The sequence below is a fragment of the Rhineura floridana genome, chromosome 1, assembly GCF_030035675.1.
Source record: "Rhineura floridana isolate rRhiFlo1 chromosome 1, rRhiFlo1.hap2, whole genome shotgun sequence".
NCBI classification, from domain to species: domain Eukaryota; kingdom Metazoa; phylum Chordata; class Lepidosauria; order Squamata; family Rhineuridae; genus Rhineura; species Rhineura floridana.
Window position 1 is genome coordinate 191,414,546 of NC_084480.1, and position 15,246 is coordinate 191,429,791.

Here is a 15,246-nt window from a genome sequence, read left to right on the forward strand (position 1 = left end):
ATGATGGACTGGATGGGCCTTTGGCTCTTCTTATGTATGTTCATATGAAATTCAGGTGTGGATGATTAAGTGACATACATGTATATGTGAACTGGCCCTACACGTGAATTACCATGTGTATGAATTGTTCCCATGCTGTAATTGTGATCATCGTAGTGTAAACCAGACAGGCTCCTTGAAGTTAGTGAATGTATTCCCAAAGTGCAATTTAGTTTTGTGCATTCTCCTGTTGCCAATGTTATGTTCAGACATTTAGCCTGCTGTATGCAGTCAGTAAAATCAGCCACACTGTTGCTTCATGATTATATTGCTTGAGGCTGCAGCTATCACTTTTTAGTGCTGAGCCAAAGAATCTTTTAACTTTTTTCAGTCAAAATTGATTTTTTTTAAATGGGGAAGATATTGTGAAACTGTCCCCTGCTTGTCTTTATCACTCTTGCCTGTTTGTATTGTCTGGCAATGATAACAATCACATTCCTTATCCACAAAGCATCATTGGGCTTCAGATGTCATCAAATAATCATATCTCATTGGCTCAGTGATATAGTCATGCAACCAAAGCCAGAGTGAGGGTTGGAAGCTTTGCTTTTGTCTTGTAGGTAAGGAAAAAAAGAGAAAAATGGCTCCAAGGGAAAAAAAGAATCACAGCTGCTGGCTAAGTGTTCCCCCTCAAGTCAGCAGAATCCTCCCAACCTGGGAACCTACAAGCCAAACAGAAAATTTGGGAGGAGGACATTTTGGCTCAGCTCTAGTTTTTCTACTTTTATGGTTTTGGTTTTTGATTTAATTAGCTCTATTCACTAATAGACAAAAAAAACATTGGGGTTTAAGAAGGTACCTATGAAATGGAAATGGATTGCCTTCAAGTCGATTCTGACTTATGGTGACCCTGTGAATAGGGTTTTCATGATAAGTGGTATTCAGAGGTGATTTTACTGTTGCCTTTTGCCATAGCTGAGAGGCAGTGACTGTCCCAAGGTCACCCAGTGAGCTTCATGGCTACACCACACTGGCTATAGGATCATCCTCAGGATAGGTGAAACTGACCACAGGGGATGGGGAGGGGAGAAGGAGGAGTAGGAGAGAGGAGAGGAACGGCAGAGGGGAGGAGGGGGAAGGGAGTAGGCAGGAGGGGGAGGGGAGGAGAAGGACAGGTTTGATCATTTGCATGTTTATTGAGTGGGATTTACTCCCATACAATGATGCTTAGGATAGGTGAAACTGACCTGGAGGGCAGGAAGTAGGGTGGAGGGGGGTAAGGGAAAAGTGCAAGGGAGGGGGAGGAGTAGGGCATGGCTGCAGGGGGAGGGGGAGGAGGAAGAGAGGAGGGTGGGGAAAGGAGGGAGGGGAGAAGGGGAGGGGAGGTGAAGGAGAGGGAGGGAAAAGGAGAGGGGGAGGGAGGACAGGTTTGATATTTTGCATGCTTATTGAGTTCAATGGAATTTACTCCTGTGCAAACATCCTTAGAATAAGTGAAACTGACCTGGAGGAAGGGGAGGAGGGGAAGGGGAAAGAGGGGGGAGGAGGGGGAGGAGGGGAGAAAGGGTAGGGGTAAGGAAGGAGGAGGAGGGGAGAGGGGGGGGAGGGAGGAGGATGGGGGGAAGGAGGGAGGGAGGAGAGGAGATTGGATGGGTGGGCACTGGGCAGAGGGAAAGCACCTTTCCTTTCCCAAAAGAAAACATTGTTAAGATTATCATAGTTTTTCAGGGTTACCCCTACCTTTTTATTTTACAGTGGTAGGATATATTCTTCATGTATGTATTCTGCATGTAGTCTCTCACTCAAATTTGAGCCAAAGCTCTTCCTGACCATATCCAGACCAGAACATTTATTCTACTTTCAACAGTTATGGCTTCCCCCAAAGAATCCTGGGAAGTGTAGTTTGTGAAGGGTTCTGAGAGTTGCTAGGAGATGCCCTATACCCCTCAGTACAATATCTCAGAGAGGAGGTCGGGTCTCCTGCTCCCCTGGTGCATTCACTATAGCTGCTCAGTTCCCCTGCTTTTTAAAGTTTGATAGAAATATTTTATTTATTTATTTATTTATTTATTTATTTATTTATTTATTCAATTTATATACCGCCCCATAGCCGAAGCTCTCTGGGCGGTTTACAACAGGTAAAAAAAAACATCTGAAATATCTGTGGGCTATAGGTACATTCTTAAACCGCAAGGATTTTTACCTATTAGTGAATTTATGTAACATTCTACTAGTTCTCTTTACAAAGAATACAATGGCCAGGTACCTGCCAGAATGGTTTACAACCCAAGTTTAAGCCAAAGCTCTCCCTGGCCATATCCACACCAGAACAGTTATTCCACTTTCTACACTCATGGCTTCCCCCAAAGAATCCTGGGAAGTGTAACTTGTGAAGGGTTCTAAGTATTGCTAAGAGATACCATATGCCCCTCACAGAGCTACAATCCCCAGAAGAATGACTGACTGCTAAAACACTCTGGCCACTGGACCTGTGTCAGGGAATAGGAGTCTACTAACACCTCATGGCACCCTTCACAAACTACACTTCCCAGGATTCTTTGGGGGAAGGCATGACTGTTTAAAGTGGAAAAAATGGCTGGGGTGGGGGTGGCCCCCTGATTAGCTGACAGCTGTGAGTCTGACTTTTAGAACACTGACAGTTGGTTCTTACTAAGCATGCCTACACTATCATAGACTCCAATGTTAAATTTCTTAAATTAATTAAAAATCAGCCATGCATTTTTTAAAATTTTAACTGCATACGATAAAGGTCAGAGTATGGGGCAAGGTCAGTAACTGGATTACAGGTACTCAGTGAACATAGCTGATTATTAACTAATTTCAACAAATTATGAGACCACTGACAGAGAGTACAACAGGGGTCTGGATTATTTTACTCTTATTTTAGACTTTGAATTCTGGATTCTCTCTGAGGGTTCTGTGTATGATCATGAGTTGTTAAACAAGTGTTTCTGAATTCAGGGCTATAGGTTTTATAAGATTTTGATTTATAAGATTTATTTATTTATTTATTTATTTATTTATTAAATTTATATACCGCCCGACTAGCAATAGCTCTCTGGGCGGTGAACATAAAACAGCATAAAAATACAATAAATAACAAAACAATACTAAAATACAAGCAACAATCCAACACAATAAACATTTTTAAAATTAAATCAGTGTAACTTAAAATGCTTCAGAGAATAGGAAGGTTTTGACCTGGCGCCGGAAGGAGAGCAGAGTCGGCGCCAGGCGTACTTCCTCAGGGAGACTGTTCCATAGTTTGGGGGCCACCACTGAGAAGGCCCTAGATCTTGTCATCACCCTCCGGGCCTCCCTGTGAGTTGGAACCCGGAGGAGGGCCTTCGTAGCAGAACGTAGTGCACGGGCCGGTTCATATCGGAAGAGGCGTTCCGCAAGGTATCGTGGTCCCGCACCGTATAAGGCTTTATAGGTTAATACCAACACTTTGAATCTAGCCCGGAAACATATTGGCAACCAGTGCAAGCTGGCCAGAACAGGTGTTATATGCTCGGACCGCTTGGTCCTTGTCAGCAATCTGGCCGCCGCATTTTGCACTAGTTGTAGCTTCCGAACTGTCTTCAAAGGTAGCCCTACGTAAAGCGCATTACAGTAATCCAAACGTGAGGTTACCAGAGCATGTACCACTGATGTAAGGTCCTCTTTACTCAAATAGGGACGTAGCTGGGCTACCAACCGAAGTTGGTAAAACGCATTCCTAACCACCGAGGCTACTTGAGCCTCAAGTGAGAGGGAAGAGTCTAAAAAGACTCCCAGACTACGAACCCGGTCCTTTAGGGGGAGTGTAACCCCGTCCAGGACAGGGTATATATCCACCATCCGATCAGAGAACCCGTCCACCAACAGCATCTCAGTCTTGTCTGGATTGAGCTTCAGTTTGTTAACTCTCATCCAGTCCATTGTCGAGGCCAGGCAACGGTTCAGCAAATCGACAGCCTCACCTGAAGAAGATGAAAAGGAGAAGTAGAGCTGCGTGTCATCAGCATACTGATGACAACGCACTCCAAAACTCCTGATGACCTCTCCCAACGGCTTCATGTAGATATTAAAAAGCAGGGGGGACAAAACTGACCCCTGCGGGACCCCATATTGGAGAGCCCGCGGTGTCGAGCAATGTTCCCCAAGCACTACCTTCTGGAGACGACCCGCCAAGTAGGAGCGGAACCACTGCCAAGCAGTACCTCCAACTCCCAACTCCGCGAGCCTCTCCAGAAGGATACCATGGTCGATGGTATCAAAAGCCGCTGAGAGATCAAGGAGAATCAACAGAGTTACACTCCCTCTGTCTTTTTCCCGACATAGGTCATCGTACAGGGCGACCAAGGCTGTCTCAGTGCCAAAACCGGGCCTAAAACCCGATTGAAATGGATCTAGATAATCAGTTTCATCCAATAGCGCCTGGAGCTGGCCAGCAACCACCCGTTCCAAGACCTTGCCCAGGAATGGAACATTCGCCACTGGCCTGTAGCTGTTAAAATTGTCTGGGTCCAAGGAAGGCTTTTTCAGGAGTGGTCTCACCACTGCCTCTTTCAGACAGCCTGGGACCACTCCCTCTCGTAAAGAGGCATTTATCACTTCCTTGGCCCAGCTACCTGTTCCATTCCTACTAGTTTTTATCAGCCAGGAGGGGCAAGGATCCAGTACCGAAGTGGTTGCACGTACCTGTCCAAGCACCTTGTCCACGTCCTCGAGTTGAACCAACTGAAGCTCATCCAACAAAACAGGACAACACTGTGCTCCGGACATCTCACTAGGATCTACTGCTATAACTTGAGAGTCTAGGTCCTGGCGGATACATGAGATCTTATTCTGGAAGTGATCGGCAAACTGATTACAGCGGGCCTCCGATGATTCCACCGTGTCCGGAGGGTTTGAATGGAGAAGCCCCCGGACAACTCGAAAGAGCTCCGCTGGGCGGCAAAGAGATGATTTAATAGTGGCAGCAAAATGATGTTTTTTAGCTGCCTTCACTGCTCCTACATAGAGCTTAGTCGAAGCACTAACCAGTGCATAATTGTATCCGTCGGGAGTTCGTCTCCATTTCCGCTCAAGCCTCCTCCTATCTTGCTTCATCGCTCTCAGCTCCGGAGTATACCATGGAGCTGTATGAGCTCTACACAGGAGAGGGCATGCAGGAGCGATCGTGTTTACAGCCCGGGTCATCTCCGTATTCCACAGAGCGACCAGGGCTTCAGCAGGAGCGCCAGTCCTATCAGCCGGAAAATCCCCCAGAGCCCTTTGAAAACCTTCAGGATCCATTAGTCTCCGGGGGCGGACCATTTTAATAAGTCCCCCACCCTTGCAGAGGGAAGAGGTTACTGAAAGTCTAAACTTCAGCAAGCAGTGGTCTGTCCATGACAAAGGGAGTGTTGTAAAACTCCCCACATCCAGATCACTTTCCCCATGCTCAGTAGCAAAAACAAGGTCTAGAGTGTGCCCCGATACATGTGTTGGACCACTAACATATTGAGACAGCCCCATGGCTGTCATGGAAGCCATGAAGTCCTGAGCCGCGCCAGACAAAGTGGTCTCGGCATGAATGTTAAAATCCCCCAGTACTATTAGTCTGGGGGACCTCAACAATATATCCGAGACCACTTCCGCCAGCTCAGTTAGGGAAGCCATTGGGCAGCAAGGTGGGCGGTACACCAAAAGGATTCCCAGCCTGTCCCTCTGGCCCAACACAAGGTGCAAACACTCCAGGCCAGTAACTGAATGAACATGGTGCTTGGTGAGTGAGATGGAACTCTTATAGACGACAGCAACCCCACCTCCCCGACCCTCAGATCTACCATGATGCTGAACCAAGTACCCCGGTGGGCAGAGCTGAGAGAGACCAACTCCTCCCTGCTCACCCACCCAGGTCTCGGTTATACATGCCAGATCGGCTGCCTCATCCACAATCAAATCGTGGACGAGGGAGGTTTTATTATATACCGATCTGGCATTTAATAACAGCAACTGGAGATCTGAGAGTTGGCTGATAGGACTACCAACGACCTTGCGGGTGTGGGAAGGACCGGAACAAGGCACAGCCACAACATGTCTGGACCGCGTTCCCCTTACCTGGCACGTCCTTCTCACAGCGCCATACCTTCCTTTGCCCGTCACTACGGCAATTGGGGCCCCCTCAAGTCTCCCCGCCTGATGGATAAAACTCTCTCCGAAGCACATAATACAACTAAAATATACAACAATTAAACGTATAAAAACAGCTATATATACAGCCATATATACAGCATATAAACATACACACTCACTCAGACATACATTCATATAATCAGGCACCCATTCATCTCAAATTGCATCAACACACCAACAAAAAAGTAAAAAAAAATAAAAAAAATAAATAAATAAATAAATAAATAAAAAAATAAAAAAATAAAAATAAAAAAAAATAAAAATAAAAAAATAAAAAAATAAAAAAATAAAAAATATAAATAAAAAGAAAGAAAGGAGCAGCACAGCAGCAGCAGCCTCTCCTTCCCTTGGGGCGATGCTTTCTTTCTCCTGCAGGGCCTGGGTCTCCCAGGCCACCTCAGCCAGCCAGCTTATGTATCCCTCCAAAGAGGAACAGGTGGTAAGAATCAGTCCTGGCTGGCTGGGTACCTGGGGCCTGGTCCTGCCAGGCAGAAGTCCCTCAGGGAAGGGTGGTGGAGATGGTGGTCCCACAGCAGCAGCAGCACAACAGCAGCAGCAGCCTCTCCTTCCCTTGGGCGATGCTTTTTTTCTCCTGCAGGGCCTGGGTCTCCCAGGCCACCTCAGCCAGCCGGCTTATGTATCCCTCCAAAGAGGGACAGGTGGTAAGAATCAGTCCTGGCTGGCTGGGTACCTGGGGCCTGGTCCTGCCAGGCAGAAGTCCCTCAGGGAAGGGTGGTGGAGGTGGAGGTCCCACAGTAGCAGTAGCAGCAGCAGCACAGCAGCAGCCTCTCCTTCCCTTGGGGCGATGCTTTCTTTCTCCTGCAGGGCCTGCGTCTCCCAGGCCACCTCAGCCAGCCAGCTTATGTATCCCTCCAAAGAGGGACAGGTGGTAAGATCTTTTCTTCTTCTGTCAAAATTACAGTCTAGCTGTTTTTTGCCCTACAGTGGAAAACAAACTAATATCCAATTTTATCCATTACAGGAAAAATGCAGCTTAGTGTGCGTGTGTAAATTTTAGTCAGATAAACAGCATGTGGGGAAAAGGTTAAGACCCGCTTAACGCTGGGGCAAACTCCATGTGTCTGAACATCACATGCAGCTTGACTCAGTGTCTCAGCCTTTAAGGCTGATGGATTGCAATCCCTTCTCTGCCCAGGCCTTGAACTGGCATTTCATCATTGTATCATTTTGATCTACCTTAAAGCCTGATTTATGGAACAGTGACTTCTGGGAGATATTCCCATGGATAGAAATGGTCACATGGGAAGCAGACACAAGCCATTGTTTGTTTTAAAAAATTAAAGCCTCCACTGTGCTATAACAAGCTGTGTTTGGGTTATAGAGAAGCTAAGAGGGATACCCTTTTACCTTCTGTGGTATCCCCCTTGGTTACTATTTGAGAATGCTATAGGGGAGGCATGATTTGGCTAAAACTGGAGGAAGTCACTTTGGCATTTCAGTAAACGCCCCCTACCTCTTCCCCCATAAATCAAGCACAGTTAACTAATTATACCTCTTATTCCTCTATTTCTCACTGTCACTTTGTCCCAACATAGTTCCAGAATTATAGCCATGCAAGGCAATTTTTTTCTCATCCTCCACCAGGCGGTGGGGGAACCCATTTAGCAGAAAATAAAACAGCAAGGTGTTTTGAGTTGATTCTAATGGAAATCAGGAAAGAGGACAAACAGGACAATATGTCAGCTCTTCAGTTTTATCACTCAAGTTGTACTGAAGTGATGAAAACAAACACTGAGAAATATCTGTCCCCGTACATGGAACCATTTTAAGTGCCCTCGTTGTCTTGAAATGATTAGTCCAGTTATGCAGTACTTTTGCCAAGAGACTTTCTATTGTACTTCTCATCTCACTATCTTTTTTTTTTTGCTGTTGTATTTCCTAAGCAGAAGGCTGTATTTAATCACAGAAAAAGTCAGCTGCTTCCTTTATATACATATTTCAGTTCTATTCACCAACTATCCTTGGTCTTGAAAAACAGACACGATAGTGAAGATGATTCATTGTATCATTCCAGCACAAGGATAAACACTATGTTGAGATAGCAAGCTCAGTGAATTTAATTTTCCCTGGCCAAACCTATTTTCCTTAAAATTATTTTATCAAGGGTCCCTGATCTTATCCTACCCTCTGACACACGTACAGAGCAATAACTGTAGGTTATCTCAGTGATTGTTACAAATGCACCAATGTACCTTCCAGAAATGTACATTAGAAGAAATTTCATGGTTGAAACTGTGCTATAAAGATAGCACACATTGTGCTGTTGATAACAGCACTAATCACCTTCCCCTACAGAGACATAAGCATGTGGTAATATGTGTGCATGCAATGAAGCAAACATTACAGTTGCTCTAGGGATAGCACTAAAAATGATCTCTCTACGGTGAGCAAGTAGGAGTACTCACAAGCATATTGTTTACCTCCATTCTCCTAATAGCCTCTGTGAAGAACATACAATGAACTTGATCCATGTGGTGAGTACTCAAATATTTTAGTAGGTACAATGATGATTTGCAATGAGAAAGTTTATTTTCAGGGATATCCTTGTGGCAACTGTAAAGTATGTTACCACTTTGGGGCCTAGCTCAAGCTGAGGTGAACTGTACCACTTCATACCACAGGTGAGTTATTATTACATGGTTGAATGTTTCCCCATGGAAATTATTTTCTGCCAATACAAAGTAGCAGTTCAAGGAAAAAGGAGAACTCAGTGAACTACTGTTAAAAAAAACCCTCCTTGCCCAGTCAAACAGATAAGGGTTAAGTGTTAACTCATGACCTACCACCCAATGGTGGGTCTATTGCTTGGAGACACATAGATAAACCCTGGAGAGCATTAGGCTAGACAGACCAGAGGTCTGACTCAGTATAAGGCAGCTTCTTCTGTTCCTATGTGAAGCCCTTAGTTGGGATGGAGGAAAAACTTACCTAATGGAGGAGAACCTACTTGCACTTTCTTAAACAATATGCAAAGTGAAACATAGCCACCCTTTGAAATTCATACTTCTCCAAATTTTGTAATGCAACTCTTCAACCAAATAATGTGTACAAAAATGCATATATTAGAGAAGGTGTATGTAACAATGCATATATTAGTGAAAATAATAAACAAACTGCATAATAGGCAAAATTGCATAAAACATTTGTATATTAGAAGAAATGTGCACTAACCTGCTGATGAACTTTCATGAGAACTTTTTTAGTTTTAAAAAAGTCCAGAAACTGATGCAGAAATGTGGAGAAGTGAATATTGAAAAAAATGAGAAACTGAGAAAAACCAGCACTGTGAGATTTGTCCAACCCCTAGTTCAACAAAGGATTGGTCAGTGGCTGAGCAGAGACAAAGTAAGGCCATGGGAAATCACAGTAGAAACGCTGCTCTGCAAATGAAGAGTAAAGATACAAACTCCTCTGCCTAGAGGATACTGACAGACAACCACTTACTCAGTGGGAGAGCTGGCTGTTTATAAGCTCTTGTCAAGTATCCAAAGTAGTCACAAGCATTTACTATTCAAAATGGCTAAACTGATTGAATTCAATTGGGGTGGGATGTCTGCTGATTGACACAACCAGGCTAGAGTTCATAAGAGGGAAAGTCACTGGAGAATTTCAAGGCAATCAGAACAAGGCAAATGAAAGGGAGGTTTTCAAGAGAGCTGAATAAGATCTCCCCTCCAGCCAAATTCATAAAAGGAACCAAAAATTATTCACAAAGTGAAAAAAATATATTACTGACTTTAGTTCTAATCATTTGATGTTCCAGTACAAATCCCATTAAAGTCAACTGCAAGCTTGTTGACTTTAATTTTTCTGGATTGTACAATTGTACAGCACCACAAAGGGTTTTTTTAAGTGTTAGAATCAGTCTTAGCTCTAGAAATGTCAGAAGAAGAGATGAGTAGTAGCTGAGTTTTTGTTGTTCTTACTGAGCCTGATTCCCTAAATCATTTATGGATATGCTATATTTCCACATTTTAATAATTCAGCTGAATAGTCATTCATATCAGAACACACAGAAAGGAACAATAATAAAATGGCTATGGATGATACCAGCTTACATCTAACAATATGAAAGTTTCATAGGCATTTTAAATTAAAACTCTGATATGGCTCATCTTGGCCAAGAACCTCACAAGAAAGATGTTGATGGCCAGCATATTTTCTGTTATTTTCAGTGGGACTCAGCCTCTACAAGGATTTGTATGGCATTCTGATGCTGTATGAGCAGCCTTTCAAACACTTCTTGAAATGCAGTGGAAGACATCAAAGTAAAACCTGGAAAACTAAATAGCATTAGCTCCACATGACACAGGATTACACCATTGATTCATATTGAGTTTATTATTCACAATAACCACTACATCTTTCTAGATATTGAGAAGGCCCAGAGTTCAGTCTGCAGGTAGAAAATGGTAGGTTTCACCCCTGGCATTTTCAGTAGCAATGTTGAGAAAGGCCTCTGCGTGAGGTACTGGGGAGCTGTCACCAGACAGAGAAGATGAGCCTTTCCCAGTCTTGCGTCCCCAGATATTGTTGAATTCCAACCTCTATCAGCCCCAGCTAACATGACCACTGATCAGGATGATGGGAGTTAGACACCAATAACATCTAAGCACCCAAGGTTGGGGGAAGGCTGGTGTAGAGAATAATAGGTTAGAAAGGCCAATGGCCATACTCGGCACAAGCAAGCTTCTTTAGACACTTATCTAGAGATATTTTGTACACACAACAGATACAAAATAAAGGTATTCATGGGTGCCAGGGCACAAAGCTCTTTCTGACTTGGCCTTCCCCTTCAAACTACTTACAAGTGGCAATTAGGAGGGATCACATCCATTTTACATGCAATATATGTGGACGCAAAATTCACTGAATGTTTTGTTTGGAAATGGCATCTTAGTGGCCTCCCATCTCCTGAGAAATTTGGATAACCTTAATAAAACCCTATTGCCTTCACTCAAGATTCTTCAGATATTTTCCCTGAAGAAAGAAACTCAACATTGATTTGAAATGCAGGACAATGTAAAATGAAATTTTTGACCAAGCTGTTTTAAAACCATATTTTCAGGCTATAAATGTCAAATGTTAAGTAGCTCAAGCTGGAAATTTTGAAATTGATTAAATACCTGGAATTTCTTTTTTCTTTTTAATCCATCGAAGTATTCTGTCTTTCATTTTAATTGGGTCACTATCTTTCATTTCAAGTCAGAGTGCATACAACACTCAACAGTAGAACAAACAGGATGAAAATAATGGGCACCCTAAGTCTTTTGACAACACCCTCAATTACTGAAGGTGCATAGATATAATGTTCCTGTTGAAACATAATCGGAGATTGTCACACTGAAATCCAATCAGCCCCAAACCTTTGCTTCCCAGGATTTTTGTCTTGTTTTGATGCTGCTCTGCAGTGGTTTATTTATTTATTTATTTTTATTTATTTGTTTCATTTATAGACCGCCCATAGCGAGTGGCTCTCTGGGCGGTGTACAAAAAGGTTAAAATACAAAATATCAACAATAAAATCAGACAACAAACAATAAACACAAGCAGCAACTAAAGAAAAAAATAAAAAATAAAAAAATTAAATTATAACATAAATGCTTAAAATGCCTGGGAGCATAGCCAGGTCTTAACCTGGCGCCGAAAAGATAGGAGCGTAGGCGCCAGGCGTACTTCTTCGGGGAGGCTGTTCCACAGTTCGGGGGCCACTACAGAAAAGGCCCTAGATCGAGTAACTGTCCTCCGGGCTTCTCGATGGGTTGGTACCCCAGAGGAGGGCCTTAGATGCTGAGCGAAGTGACCGGGTAGGTTCATAGCGGGAGAGGCGTTCCACAAGATATTGTGGTCCCACGCCGTGTAAGGCTTTATAGGTCAAAACCAGCACCTTGAATCTGGCTCGGAAACAAATAGGTAGCCAGTGCAAACGGGCCAGAACAGGTGTTATATGTGCTGACCGGCTGGTCCTCGTCAGCAGTCTGGCTGCTGCGTTTTGCACTAGCTGAAGCTTCCGAACTGCCTTCAAGGGCAGCCCTACGTAGAGCGCATTACAGTGATCCAGCCTAGAAGTTACCAGAGCATGAACAACTGAGGTGAGGTCATCCCTGTTCAGATAGGGGCGTAGCTGGGCTACCAACCGAAGGTGGTAGAACGCATTCCTTGCCACCGAGGCCACTTGCACCTCAAGGGTCAAGGAAGGATCGAAAAGAACTCCCAGACTACGAACCTGTTCCTTCAAGGGGAGTGTGACCCCATCTAGAACAGGGTGAACATCCACCATCTGGGCAGGGGAGGCACTCACCAACAGTGTCTCAGTCTTGTCTGGATTGAGTCTCAGTTTATTAGCTCTCATTCAGTCCATTATCGCGGTCAGGCAATGATTCAGCACATCCACAGACTCACCTGTAGAAGATGAAAAGGAGAAATAGAGCTGTGTGTCATCAGCGTACTGGTGGCAACGCACTCCAAAACTCCTGATGACAGCACCCAGAGGCTGCATGTAGATGTTAAAAAGCATGGGGGACAAAATCGACCCCTGAGGGACTCCACAATGGAGAGTCCAAGGTGTCGAGCAATGTTCCCCAAGTACTACCTTCTGGCGACGATCCGCCAAGTAGGAGCGGAACCACTGCCAAGCAGTGCCTCCAACTCCCAACTCCGCGAGTCTCCCCAGAAGGATACCATGGTCGATGGTATCAAACGCCACTGAGAGATCAAGGAGAATCAACAGAGTCACACTCCCTCTGTCCCTCTCCCGACAGAGGTCATCGTACAGGGCAACCAAGGCTGTTTCAGTGCCAAAACCAGGCCTAAAACCGGATTGAAATGGATCCAGATAATCGGTCTCATCCAAGAGCACCTGGAGCTGATTGGCAACCACCCGCTCCAGAACCTTGCCCCAAAAGGGGATATTTGCCACCGGTCTATAATTGTTCAAGTTATCTGGGTCTAAGGAAGGTTTCTTCAAAAGAGGTCTCACTACTGCCTCCTTGAGGCTACTAGGGACTACTCCCTCACTCAAGGAGGCATTTATCACTTCCTTGGCCCAGCCGGTGGTACCAGTCCTGCTAGCCTTGACCAGCCAAGATGGACAAGGATCTAGAGCAGACGTGGTCGCCCGCACCATTCCAAGCACCTTGTCCACTTCCTCAAGCTGCACCAACTGAAACTCATCCAATAATGAAAGACAAGACCGTGTTCTGGACACTTCAATGGATTCATCTGTCGTAACATCAGAGTCTAGGTCCCTACGGATGCATGCGATTTTATTTTGGAAGTGCCCTGCAATGTCGTTACAGCGAGCTTCAGATGTTTCAATGGTATCTTGAGGACCAGAATGTAAGAGTCCTCGTACAACCCTAAAAAGCTTTGCTGGGCGGCAGAGAGATGTCTTGATAGAGGCAGCGAAGTAGGACTTCTTCGCTGCCCTTACCGCTTTTATGTACGACTTAGTAGAGGCACTTACCAAAGCATAATTGCATCCGTCTGGAGTTCGTCTCCATCTGCACTCCAGCCTCCTTCTCTCTTGCTTCATCACTCTCAGCTCCGGGGTATACCACGGAGCTGTATGAGCTCTGCATCGAAGAGGGTGCATGGAAGCGATCGTGTCGATAGCCCGGGCCATCTCTGTATTCCACAGTTCGACCAAGGCCTCGACAGGAGCGCCAGTACTATCAGCTGGAAAAACTCCCAGAACCCTCTGAAAACCCATAGGATCCATAAGCCTCCGGGAGCGGACCAACTTAATAGGTCCCCCACCCTTGCAGAGGGAAAGAGTCATTGTAAGTCTAAAACTCAGCAGGCGGTGATCTGTCCATGACAATGGAGTAGATGAAAAATACCCCACCTCCAGATCACCATCTCCATGACCAGTGGCGAAGATCAAATCAAGAGTGTGACCCGACACATGCGTTGGGCCAGTAACAAATTGAGACAGCCCCATGGTTGTCATGGAGGCCATGAAGTCCTGAGCCGCTCCAGATAAGACAGTCTCGGCATGAACGTTGATATCCCCCAACACCACAAGTTTGGGGGACCTCAACAACACCTCCGAGACTATCTCTGTCAGCTCAGCTAGGGAAGCTGTTGGGCAGCAAGGTGGGCGGTACACCAACAAGATTCCCAGTCTGTCTCCTTGGCCCAGTACAAGGTGGAGGCACTCTAGACCAGTCGTCATCTGGACAGGATGCCTGGTGAGAGAGAAAATACTCCTATAGACCACAGCGACCCCGCCTCCCCGGCCCTCAAATCTACCATAGTGCTGCACCGTATACCCAGGTGGGCAAAGCTGAGAGAGGGCAACTCCTCCCTGCTCACCCACCCAGGTCTCGGTTATACACGCCAGGTCGGCACTCTCATCCACAATTAAATCATGGACAAGGGAGGTTTTATTATATACCGACCTGGCATTCAAAAGCAGCACCTGGAGATCTAAGGGCTGGCTGATAGAACAACCAGCAGTTCTGTGGTCTTGAGGAGAACCGGAACAAGGCACAGACACAACTTGTCTGGGGCGAGTTCCCCTTACCTGGCATGTTCTCCTCCTAACACCATACCTCCCATTACCCGTCACTACGCTAATTGGGGCCCCCAGAAGCCCCCCCGTTAAATACAAAGCATGCTCTCCCAGGCACATTTTAAAAATATTTAAATACAAACAAACACATTCACACAACAACGCATAAAAATACACATAAATATACACAAACACGTCCACACAATCTCATTCATACACCCAACAGACAAAACAAACAGACAATTAAAATGCACCCAAACAGCAACAATAGCAGCCGACGTTAAAATTCTCCTCCGCATCAAGCTTCATCCATAAGTAATGTCATCAAATAAAGTTGTAAAATATCTGCCCGCGACCCAGTAAACAGCAAGTAAGCAAGCCAGAGGACAAGACACGCCCCAAGCAGCGAACTTGAATGGAGTGGCAGCAAGCAGGCAGAAAGCCACGATGAAACAGTGACAGAGCAGCAGGCAGAAGCAGCGGAACCCAGCAGCATCGATCCAGCAACAGAGCAGCAGGCAGAAGCAGCAGAACCTAGCAGCATC